This window comes from Taudactylus pleione, unplaced genomic scaffold (assembly GCF_031769625.1).
Source record: "Taudactylus pleione unplaced genomic scaffold, aTauple2 ptg000848l, whole genome shotgun sequence".
Taxonomy (NCBI): domain Eukaryota; kingdom Metazoa; phylum Chordata; class Amphibia; order Anura; family Myobatrachidae; genus Taudactylus; species Taudactylus pleione.
Window position 1 is genome coordinate 232,429 of NW_028285250.1, and position 13,031 is coordinate 245,459.

General features: G+C 45.5%; 1 non-coding gene across 1 annotated transcript; it reads right to left on the reverse strand.

Moving 5' to 3' along the window:
- Positions 1–12,352: 12,352 nt before the first annotated feature.
- On the reverse strand, positions 12,353–12,517 carry LOC148474356 (U1 spliceosomal RNA). Its single transcript, XR_015872892.1, has one exon. It is a non-coding gene; the product is annotated as a U1 spliceosomal RNA (small nuclear RNA).
- Positions 12,518–13,031: the final 514 nt, after the last annotated feature.

A 13,031-nucleotide genomic window follows, 5' to 3' on the forward strand; every position in this document is an offset into this window, starting at 1 on the left:
CACATACACATATATTCCCTACCACATGTACACACACATACACACTAGGGGTTTTTTTTTTTCAGGAGCCAACTAACCTACCAGTATATGTTTTGAATTTTGGGAATAATTGTGCATACCTAGAGAAAACCCATGCAATCATGGGGAGAATATAAAAACTCCAGAGAGGGCCATGGTGGGAATCAAAACCACAACCACAGTGCTGTGAGGCAGTAATGCTAACCTTTACGCTATTCATGCACACAGTATAAAATGCTAAATTATTCATCCTGTTAAATAAATAGCTTTCTTTCCTTCTACAATATAATTGGTGAGATAATCTAATTTCACTTATATTTTCCTTTCACTTATATATTGGGGCACTCTGTACAACATTGCCTTATAGATAATTTTCTACACTATTTACTTTTTTTTTTTTTACTGTAAATTTATGTAAATCCAATTAGAACTGATGTATAAAATGTATATGTATGACAGCTGTAACTCAGCAGCATTGGTTGCTATGGTTACTGTGACATCATACACCTATCCCGTGACATCACAGTGCCAGAACCTGTAACATTCTACCTACAGTTGCTGCAGTTTACAGTTACTGGCCAGGAAGAAGGAGGAAGGTAAGTCCTACATAGCAGAGCATGATGGAGGGGGGTGAGGGAAGCAGAGTGCAGTCTATTAGGGTGAAAGTCAGGACAAAATAGATAGAACAGGGAATATATGTAAAAGGACGCATAATTAGGAGAAGTACAGGGAGGAATGACAAATGTTGGAACGAAAACTCATAATTTTAGAGGGATAAAGAGGGCAGCGGGATTGTAGTGTTAGTATGCAATGTTGGATCGCTGTTAAACAAGTTACATTGTTTGATATAGTCAAGTACATTCCACTGACCCCGGAATGGGCGATATTGGGACATCTTTCGGGAAATACTAGAGGATCTTTGGGTTGTAAAAAGTTGCTGCTAATTTTTTCAGCTGTAGCCACAAAATGAATTCTTCAGGAGAGGATTCAGCTCACTCCTCCTTCTCTCCCTGGGGTCTATTTACTAAGCAGTGTTAGGAGACAGAGTGAAAAGTGATAAGTAAGTGATAAGGTGCCAGCCAATCAGCTCCCAACTGTCATTTTTCAAACACAGCCTGTGAGATGACAGTTGGGAGCTGATTGGCTGGCACCTTATCACTTTCTTATCACTTTTCACTCTGTCTCCTAACACTGCTTAGTAAATAGACCCCTCTATGTTTAAAGAGAGATTATAATAGGTCTTTAAAATGGACTGGGTTGAATCCTCCCTTCATACAGAGAAAACAGAACACTTTGGGAAAGCTTTATTACTAGTATGGGCGTATCTATAGCATACTTGCCTACCCTCCCGATTTGGTCGGGAGCCTCCCGAAAATTGGGTGCCGCTCCCAACCTCCCGGGAAGGCAAGCAAGTCACCCGACAGCTACCGACCCCTCCTGTCCCCCACCGCAATTACAAGAAAATCCCTTGGAGGGGGGCCTATGACGCGATTCACGCCGAATCGCTTCATTTTGGCCCCACCCCCTGCTTCACACTGCCTGTGTGTAGTGGGGGCGGGGCCAAAATTACGCAATCATGTGGCTCTGCCCCCCACCCCGCCCGCAAACTATTGTCGTCTGGCCGGCCCTGCCCCCGTTTGCTGGCCATGCCCCCCCCCAGTCAAGCCAATCTGGCTGCTCCCTCCCGGAAGAAGCAGCCAGATAGTCGACAAGTATGATCTATAGTGGGTGCAGGGGGTACCATTGCCGGAGACTCAATGGGCCCCAGACCAAGGTTATATACTTTAGTTGCATACCAGTTTTATGAATTTACTTGCTAAGCAATTTGGTCCAACCTGTTGCCCAGACTAAATTAGATGACATTCCATTTTCAGTGAGAGGTATGTGTAATGTGTGTAGTGGATGTTATAATGATAAGGGGCACTGTAATGTTGCATAATCTGACCTGCTCATTGCATTGTGGTATAATATGAACATGAGGGCACTATGTTATATAATATGATCTGGGCACTGTAATGTGGCACAATATGATATAGAGGCACTGTAGTGTGGCATAATATGAACTGGAGGCACTGTAATGTGGCACAATATGATATAGAGGCACTGTAGTGTGGCATAATATGAACTGGAGGTACTGTAATGTGGCATAATATTAATTGGGGACTCTATGTCATAATGTTGTAAACTAGGGCATTACTGTCACGGCCAGGGTATTTCAGCATGGCGCTAGGCGAGTGTTACCTGTGAGGTCATTGTGGTGCGGGCTGTCTGGTGGCGGAACTGGTGTCTGGCGGGGGGCTTTGGCTGCACGCGTTGTTGTGCGGCCCTGTTGTCACTCTGCGCTGGTAAGGCCTGGCGGCGTCTCCATTCCGTTTGGCATGGGCGCTGCCATCTTGCTTTCTGGCCATGTGATGCGGCTGGCCAATCCTGGTGAGTCACATGTTCCCTCCAGCTAGTAACAGCACGGCATGGGGTATTTAGGAAGGGTCAGTGCCTTCCTTCTTTGCCAGTGCAACGTGTATCTCAGCCTAGCTGAGAGGGAGTTCTCTGTGCTTTCCTGTTCCTGTGAATCCGCTGTCTGCCAGTCTGCCTGTCAGCTCCTAGTTCCCACTGGACTACCCCGCTACCTCCATCACCCTTGCCCATACCTGAGTGCCTGAGCCTGCTGACATCCTGCACTTCAGTTCACTATCTGAAAACCTGGCTTGTTTATTTTCAGTTTCACTATCTGCAAACCTGGCTTGTTTATTTTCAGTTTCACTACCTGCACACCTGGACTACTCTAATTGTTTCTACCTGGACATTAACCCTTTTGCTCCCACCACAGAACTCTTGTGCACATTTATATTTTCCTGGACTTTTATTTACTGCCACATTATATGTCCACTCGAGCACTTATTAAAAATCCTAGTTTTATTTACAAATCTGCTTCTGTGATCGCTCCCCGGGTCCACAAATAACCCAGAACGTAACAGTTTGCACTGGCCCCATGGAGCCGGCCACGGATTAGGAGTCAGGAGTGGATTTGTTCAGGTGCATTTCTGGTCGATTAGAAAATCTGGAAAACATGCAGCATCAGATGGCTAAATTTCTGCAAGAGATGTCCAAGCGACAGGATAGTTTGCAAACTTCCTTTTCTACCCCTGAAATACCAGCAACTACATCCGCATCAGCGTCTGGGAATACAGGAGGCAGATCATCTTCCCGCTTACGTCTTCCTTTACCAAATAAATTTGACGGCAATCCTAAACTCTGCCGAGGATTCCTAAATCAGTGTGACATACATTTTACCCTGCAGCCTGACAACTTTCCAACTGCAAGAACTAAAGTGGCTTATATAGTCTCTCTGTTATCCGGCCAGGCCTTGGAATGGGCTTCCCCACTCTGGGAGCGCTCAGATCCACTGCTGGATAATTACGCAGGCTTTGTGTCATCCTTCAGGAGGATTTTCGATGAACCTGGGCGTACTGTATCAGCATCATCAAACATCATGACACTGAGGCAAGGGGTCCGTCCTGTCAGTCAATATGCCGTGCAATTTCAAATTTTAGCATCAGAGCTCAAATGGAATGAGGAAGCCCTCACCTCGGCCTTCTGGCATGGGTTGTCAGACCGACTAAAGGATGATCTAGTCACTCGAGAGCTTCCTACTAATCTGAACTACATGATTTCATTGTGTATCAAAGTTGACCTACGCTTCAGGGAACGTCAGGCTGAAAAAAACAGAACTGACCGGCAAAGATCATTTACCCCCTCCATTTCTACCCGTCCCATTCCTTCTCCCACTGAAGAGGAGCCTATGCAGGTGAATCATACACACCTCTCCAAAGAAGAACGGCAGAGAAGAATGCAAAAGAACCTCTGTCTGTACTGCGGAGAGTCTGGTCACCTGCTGATCTCCTGTCCCCGTAAACCGGGAAATGCCAAATCCTAACTGACCCTGGAGACATCAAGTTAGGAGTTATGAACCCGTCTCCAAAAATTAAAGATTTCACGATTACCCTAGCCTTGGATCTTAAACCCAAACCTGTCTTTGCTACTGCTCTAATCGACTCAGGAGCAGCCGGAAATTTCATAACGTCTAGTTTCATTGATAAATTTCAGATACCTTGTTTGACTCTCAACCATGCTATCTCTCTGACCTCGATAGACGGACGCCCTCTGACTAACGGGATAGTCACCAAAGAGACTCAACCTGTATTGGTCCGAATTGGGGCACTTCATTCTGAGTCCTTAAAATTCCTGGTGATATCAGAGGCCTCTCAAGAAATTGTTCTTGGTCTACCCTGGTTACGTAAACATAATCCCAGGATTGATTGGAGTTCTATGCAGATTCTGTCATGGGGTATGGACTGTCAGAAATCCTGTCTTCCAAAGATTCGACCTGTGAGAAAGACAGTTTCATTAGTTTCTTCTGCCATTCCCAAGGAATATCAGATGTTTGCCGACGTTTTTTCTGAACAACAAGCAAATATCTTACCCCCTCATAGGGAGTGGGACTGTCCAATTGAATTGATACCTGATAAGATGCCACCTCGTGGTCGTACCTATCCGCTGTCCTTGCCTGAGACTCAAGCCATGACCGAGTACATCCGGGACAACCTGGCAAAGGGGTTCATCAGCCCCTCTACTTCACCTGCCGGAGCTGGGTTTTTCTTCGTTGGCAAGAAGGACGGTGGTCTAAGACCATGTATCGATTATCGAGGCCTTAATGACATTACTGTAAAAAATCGATACCCTCTTCCCCTGATTACTGAGTTGTTTGATAGGGTCAAGGGCTCTGTCATTTTTTCTAAATTAGATCTAAGAGGGGCTTACAACCTCATTCGTATCCGAGCTGGCGATGAATGGAAGACCACTTTTAATACCTGAGATGGACATTTCGAGTATTTGGTAATGCCTTTTGGATTATGTAACGCCCCTGCTGTCTTTCAAAGTTTCGTTAATGAGATTTTCCGGGATCTGTTATATGTTTCGGTTGTTGTCTATCTGGATGACATATTGATTTTTTCACCCTCTGTGGCTAAACATCAAAAACATGTTAAGGAGGTCCTGACCCGTTTGAGAGAAAACCACCTTTACTGCAAACTGGAGAAGTGCGTCTTTGGAGTGCCCAGTGTACCTTTTCTCGGCTATGTAATATCTGGCTCCAGTTTAGAAATGGACCCCAAGAAGGTACAAGCAATTCTGGATTGGACCCGACCTCAGACACTGAAGGCCATCCAGAGATTGTTGGGCTTCGCCAATTATTATAGACGCTTCATTAAGGGATTTTCTACACTGCTGGCTCCCATTACAGCCTTGACCCGCAAAGGTGCTAATCCTGCCCAATGGTCACCTGAGGCAGAGTCTGCCTTTCATCTTCTAAAACAGGCCTTCATCTCAGCACCAGTCCTTCGACAACCAGATCTGGACAGGCCTTTTTTGTTGGAAGTAGATGCATCATCTGAAGCTGTGGGAGTAGTCTTGTCTCAACGTTATGAGGACAACCGAGTCCATCCGTGTGGGTTCTTTTCTAAAAAATTCTCTCCTGCCGAAAGGAACTACGCCATAGGTGAGCAAGAACTACTAGCTGTAAAGTTGGCGTTGAAAGAATGGAGATATTTGCTAGAAGGCGCCAAGTTTCCATTTACTGTATTTACGGACCATAGAAATCTCCTATTTCTCAAAAACCTCCAATGTGTGAGTCCTCGTTTGGCCCGCTGGGCAATATTCTTTGCCAGGTTTCAGTTCACCCTGACCTTTTGGTCTGGAGCACTTAATCAGAAGGCTGATGCCCTATCGAGATCTCTCCTCTGTGATGATCAATCTGAAAATCAAAACAATACCCCTGTCTTGGAATCAAGAGTTTTCGCCGCATTACAACTTCAGCCTCCTACGGGAAAATCATTTGTGGCCCCGGAATTAAGGAAGCAGCTTCTCACTTGGGCACATTCCTCTCGCTTCGCAGGGCACTCAGGCACTCGGAAGACCTTGGAGTTCCTGAAAAGACACTATTGGTGGCCTTCTATGAAGACAGACATAATGGAGTTTATCTCTTCCTGCTCCTCCTGTGCCCAGCATAAATCATCACGACAAGCTCCAGCTGGGGAATTGCTTCCATTACCTACTCCATCACGTCCATGGACGCATCTCTCCATGGATTTCGTCACAGACCTGCCAGTCTCTCAAGGTTTCAACACTATCTGGGTTGTAATAGACCGATTTTCTAAGATGGTCCACTATATACCGTTGAAGAAGTTACCTTCTGCCCCTGACCTGGCACAGTTGTTTGTCCAACACATATTTCGTCTACACGGCCTTCCTGCTGAAATTGTCTCTGACCGTGGTGTGCAGTTTACTGCAAAATTCTGGAGGGCTTTGTGTTCTGTTCTTCAAGTGAAGTTAAACTTTTCCACGGCCTACCATCCGCAAAGCAACGGCTCCACCGAGAGAGTTAATCAAGATCTAGAGACTTTCTTAAGAATTTTTATGTCATCTTCCCAGGACAATTGGGCTGCCTTGCTGCCGTGGGCTGAGTTTGCACATAATGCTTCCTACCACTCGTCAACTAACCAAACGCCATTTCAGGTTGTATATGGCCTTCATCCTCGTGTTCCCGAATTCCGAAGCCTGCCTGTTTTCGATGTTCCGGCCGTGGAGGACACGGTGCAGAATTTTGCTGCCATCTGGACTCAAGTACGGTCTGATTTGTTGAAGGCATCCTCTCGCTATAAGACCCAGGCCGATAAGAAGCGTAGAATAGTTCCACGCATGCAAGTTGGAAGCCAGGTCTGGTTATCCACCCGGAATCTTCGTCTGAGGGTTCCTTCTATGAAATTTGCACCACGCTTCATCGGTCCCTTCTCCATAACAGAAGTCATTAATCCAGTGGCCTATCGTCTACAGTTACCCCCATACTTAAAAATCCCTAATTCCTTCCATATTTCCTTATTGAAGCCCCTGGTCCTGAATAAATTCCATAGTGCTCTACCTGCTTCTCCTCGAGTCCAGATGGAGAGAGGAGTTGAGTTTGAGGTCGCCCAGTTCTTGGACTCTCGTCTACGCAGAGGTCATCTACAGTATTTGCTGGACTGGAAAGGTTACGGTCCAGAGGAACGTTGCTGGACCGATGCTCGTGATGTCCACGCTCCCATGCTCATCAGGAGATTCCATTCTGCCCATCCGGAGAAGCCTGGTGAGTGTCCTGAGGCCACCCCAAAAGGGGGGGGTACTGTCACGGCCAGGGTATTTCAGCATGGCGCTAGGCGAGTGTTACCTGTGAGGTCATTGTGGCGCGGGCTGTCTGGTGGCGGAGCTGGTGTCTGGCGGGGGGCTTTGGCTGCACGCGTTGTTGTGCGGCCCTGTTGTCACTCTGCGCTGGTAAGGCCTGGCGGCGTCTCCATTCCGTTTGGCATGGGCGCTGCCATCTTGCTTTCTGGCCATGTGATGCGGCTGGCCAATCCTGGTGAGTCACATGTTCCCTCCAGCCAGTAACAGCACGGCATGGGGTATTTAGGAAGGGTCAGTGCCTTCCTTCTTTGCCAGTGCAACGTGTATCTCAGCCTAGCTGAGAGGGAGTTCTCTGTGCTTTCCTGTTCCTGTGAATCCGCTGTCTGCCAGTCTGCCTGTCAGCTCCTAGTTCCCACTGGACTACCCCGCTACCTCCATTACCCTTGCCCATACCTGAGTGCCTGAGCCTGCTGACATCCTGCACTTCAGTTCACTATCTGAAAACCTGGCTTGTTTATTTTCAGTTTCACTATCTGCAAACCTGGCTTGTTTATTTTCAGTTTCACTACCTGCACACCTGGACTGCTCTAATTGTTTCTACCTGGACATTAACCCTTTTGCTCCCACCACAGAACTCTTGTGCACATTTATATTTTCCTGGACTTTTATTTACTGCCACATTATATGTCCACTCGAGCACTTATTAAAAATCCTAGTTTTATTTACAAATCTGCTTCTGTGATCGCTCCTGCTACCACCCCGGGTCCACAAATAACCCAGAACGTAACAATTACTATGGTTCATATAATAAACTAGGGAACTGCTATGGGGCATAACATTACCTAGGGCATTACTAATGTTCAGAAAATCTACTAGCGCACTATTGGAGAATAAAATTAAAACTGCTGCGGAGAGGTGTCTCTCTATCTAGATGCATTGGGACAGGGGACCCTTCAAGATATTGCTATGGGACCCATAAATTTCTGGCTACGCCCCTGATTGATACTTTACATGATGATCTTAAAAAACAAATGCAGTATTGTTTTAAATCAACAATATGGTATGAAACTATAATGCTAATGCAAGATCCCCCAATTACCAGTGCAACATGAGGATTGCTGGCAAAGGGATCATTAGTAACACAATGGGCTGTGAGGAGAAACAGGATGATGGAGTGAAACGCAGACAGGGGCAGATAAAATCATTATTATTAGATGAGGTAAATGTGCTTAGTATGTGATTACAATGACTGTATATATAGAAGCTTAGGGGCATATTTATCAGCTAAGCCCCAAATGCAATGATTAAGCAGATTTTTTCTTTATAAGCAAATGGGCTGTGAGCAAGAGACATGCCCCCCATCGCTTATTATATTTGTCCTCCCCTACCCCTCCTATTGTCACATATGACCCCCCATTTGTCCAAACGGGATGTAGTGAATTTACTGGCGGCCAAGTAGATTCCCAACCCAAGTAGAACCCCAACCCGGGACTAAAGATAGGTGTAAAAATCCCGATGCCTATCTCTAGCCCGACGCCGAAAACAGGATTTTGGTACTTACCGATAAATCCCTTTCTCCGATTCCACAGGGGACACTGGAGTTCAAGACAGTGGGGTATAGACGGTGGTAGAGTAGAGCCTGGCACTTTAAATAATTCAGAAGTGTGACTGGCTCCTCCCCCTCTATGCCCCATCAGCCCCAGTTTAAGAACTGAGCCCGAGAGGAGACGGAGGACCATAGGAAAACGAGGAGAAGGAGAGGACCACAGAACGGAACAAGACCCGAATGAGGGAGAACAGAGGAACCAACTGCAGGGAACATATGCAGTCACACAACCTTATAAGAAACCAAACAAAATGGCAGGTACGCAGCGCTGGGTGGGCGTCCAGTGTCCCCTGTGGAATCGGAGAAAGGGATTTATCGGTAAGTACCAAAATCCTGTTTTCTCCTTCATCCACTAGGGGACACTGGAGTTCAAGACAGTGGGGACGTCCCAAAGCCAACCTCCCGGGTGGGAAGCGCGGAGAACTTGCCGAACCCTTGGCAAAACCGAAAACCGGGATCACCAAGAACCGTAGGCCTAATGGAAAGGCAAGAGCTGAAGATCAAGTGTTGTAGAGCAGAGGAGACAATCAAGGCTACTTGCTAAACAGCCATAGAAATTCCACACCTTACAGCGTAAATCGAATGGAATACTGCTAGCAAGAGAACAGCCGCAGATGAAAACAGCTGAACACCGTAAGCTCAGCCGAAACAGACCAAGCACGAACCAGAGTTGAACATGAGAAGCTGTATAATTTGGAGACAGCAGAATCCCAGCACTGCTGGACATAACTCATATAGTTGTACATATAACAATACCAATCTACAGATACAGAGTTGATCCTGTCCACAGACTCCTAACAAGAGTATACAGGGAGCAAACGACAAGACCGAACAGTCGCCCTGGACCATTCTTGAGGTCCAACTACTACAAGGTTGGCAACCAGAGTGAAACCATAGAAGTCTCCCATAAGGATAGAGATCCCAATGACATGAGGCAGAGGCAGCTCTGAAAGAATCGAGACCACAATTCCTTTCAGAGCGTCAGACAGCAGTACAATCAACTCAGAAACAGAGGGAAAAACAGCAACTGAAACCTTGCAGCTGGAAATCCCCATACCAGACCACTGGCAGAATGTCTGGCAGCCCATCAGTTGTCTGCCTATTGAGTGGTTACTACTGCCTGGGGCGGGTCTCGAATTAGTGTATGGGGCATCCCAGGTGGAGACCTTACAGCACAAGCCACTGTGCCGACCTGAAAAGAAACCCACAGCAACAAACTCCAAACAACATCCAACATGATGGAAGTGCGTAGGCAGTATCAACTGCTGTCCTGAACATAGTATAAAAAACAACCCGGTTACCCTAGCAGTTAAAGAGCACGGATGCAACAGTCACCCAGTGAGAGCTACCAATATAGGGAAGCAACCATATAGCAAGGCTACAGAACTAGGACAACCATAGAGGTACCCATCAGGTACCTGTCAGTGTGATGAAAATATTCACAGTACTGAACAGGAAAACCAACCAGGCCCCCTGCGTGGAACATAATGACTGTCACGCTTTAATGTAAAGATGTGCATTAGCCCACAGGCGCTACAGTCACAGTTCATTATAACCCCAACAGAAGAATAAAGTGACATTCTCAATGTTGGAACTATGCACGCCAGGAAAGCTCTAAAGGGTAGAGCCTACTGCTAAAAAGAGCGGATGGCTACTAAGTCTGCAGCTAGGATGCATAAGGGAGAATAACGGCTATGTCGTGTCAGGTTGCATGAAATCGGAGCATCTTCCGAGGCAATAGTGGGGTACCGCTTACCTGTGAGCAATTAGAAGCACTCTAGAAACTATGTAGAATGTCACTGACCTTCTCCATCTCACAGCAACCCGTCACATCGGGAATAGAGAGTAGCTTCAGTGGGCTAAAAACCAATGCTCCATAGCACAGTCTTCAGTCTGGCGATGTTGCCGTAGGAGAGACTGTAGAAAACTAGCAAAATGTTAGTGGTAACAAGAAGGTCGTACTACAGGACTCTATACCTGAGCTTGTTCCATTAGGGATATGTATCCTTATATAGATTATACATATACCCCAAGCACGGTCTGCTAGAGTAAGTATTAGTACATTAACACTTAGAATGGTTAAGTGCGTATTAGTCAAGAGGCGGGATAGTGAAAGAATTAAATAAGACCCTGTACTGGTCAAGATACACATAGAAATATTACATATTTGATAATGGATCCCACCAGTGACCCTTGACAATCATAGTGTTCACAATGAGGGATTAAACTTGAACCGCAGGGCCCATGATTTACTGGATACCCACCAATCTAATCAAGCCAGGCCTGACCCTGCCTATTCGGTGGGTGGCCCTAGACCTTCAGGCACAGAAGTGTGGTCTGTTGTCATTTAACCAAGTAAGCCCTGAGGATGGAATAGTATCTGGATTTTTATGTACTGATAGGAATGCACCCAGGGGCCACTTTATAGCCTCATTTTATTGAGATATGCGACTAAACAATAATATGGAGTACAGGAACCTATACAGAGAAAGGTACCTGTACATAGACATAGAATGCAATAATTATCCCAAGTAAAAAAGGATATATCTGTAAAGAAAACCCCAGTTAGGGCTAAAAAAAAAAAAAACAGGTGTTTCCCAATTATTAGGAAGTAGTCATACGAGGAACATGAATATATCGGTATACATACACACGTACACTTAGACAAATAGTTGCATGAGAAGTCAACATAGTAAGTATACTTGTCCGACTCCTGCACCAGGAGATCATTATGCTCTATATAATATATAAATATATACATAGTAGGAACCACAAATAGCGGGACTCCGAGACTTAAATAGTGATCAAAAAGGTATATCTAAACTATGTTGAAACAAACAGGCCGACGTTTCGGGGGATACGTGCCCCTTTGTCAAAGCAAGTATATACACATACATTGTAATAATAATAACTCCCCCAAAAAGGGGGCGCCGTAGATATAAACTGACAGGAACAAAACTGTAACCCCAGAAGGGTGTAAGTGCCTATCTTATATACATGTGTGGACTACCAGAAGGCTCCCAGACAAGTATATGGTGCATATTAGAAGCCATGCCTTAGGGAATTGTGACTATCACAATGTAAACTGCAGAACATGACTCTAGTCTATAGAGCCAATATAATATATTATAGCCTACAGCTTCTGGTAATCCCAGCTGGCTTCCCATCTGTGGAACTAGAGGTAACCTAATGATTGCGGAAGCATAGGTATACCCACACATATAACAAATACATTCATAAATAGTATGTGTAAATCGAAGTTGTTGTACCAACCCACCGCAGCAGGAGAGTCCAGCCTCCAATTGCAGTATCTTTCTTTTTAAAATATGCAAGGTATCAGATATAAAACTGATAAGAACAAATCCTACCCTTGCCTTTATGGCAAGGATAAGAAGCGATATATATATATATATATATATACATATATATATATACATACATACATACACATATACATATATACACACATCGCATACATGTACCCTCATACAAGGTCACAGATAACGATAATTTATCCAGGAGAAAACGTGAACGCAGTCCCCCACTTCCACAAATTATGCAGTCGAGATTTCCGCATTTTGAGAAATCATCGGGGGTCAGCACACCCATGGTGCAATGGATGCGCCTCGCCCTGAGAGAACCACCTTTGTGATCATGGTATCTCCCCTGCCAGGTAAGTATGAACTGTGGCTTACCTCCACGCAGGGAGACTGCTGATGTGCTGTGTGTCCTCTGTAGGCCTGATATTTTAGCAGCGTGCTGTCCCAGACTGGTATAGATCCTGGGAGCCTTCTGTCCTTGCCTTATCAGGTGAGCCATTTGAGCTCCAGTTGAACCCACCTTTTCAAAGTGGGGATCAAAAGGACGACCTCAGGTCAATGAAGTATACTGCATTATATTTAACGAATACAGGCATATTTGTCATGCGGAGGGCAAAGTGACATGGACACAGCCTCTGTATTAGGCTGCGGCATGTTCCTCCCTGAGCTAGTGTCAGGGGTCCAGACACTCACTCTATAATAGTGGCGGCGGGTTGTAGAGGTACTGCGTCAATAACATCTGACATTAGTGAGTACTGATTAATTTCTTAATCAAACAGCAGCCATCTTGAGATAGACAATTGTAAAATAGTCGCAACTATCTCTACACAGTGACATCACAATGACATAGGGCAGCAGTTAGGATAGTTGTGGAG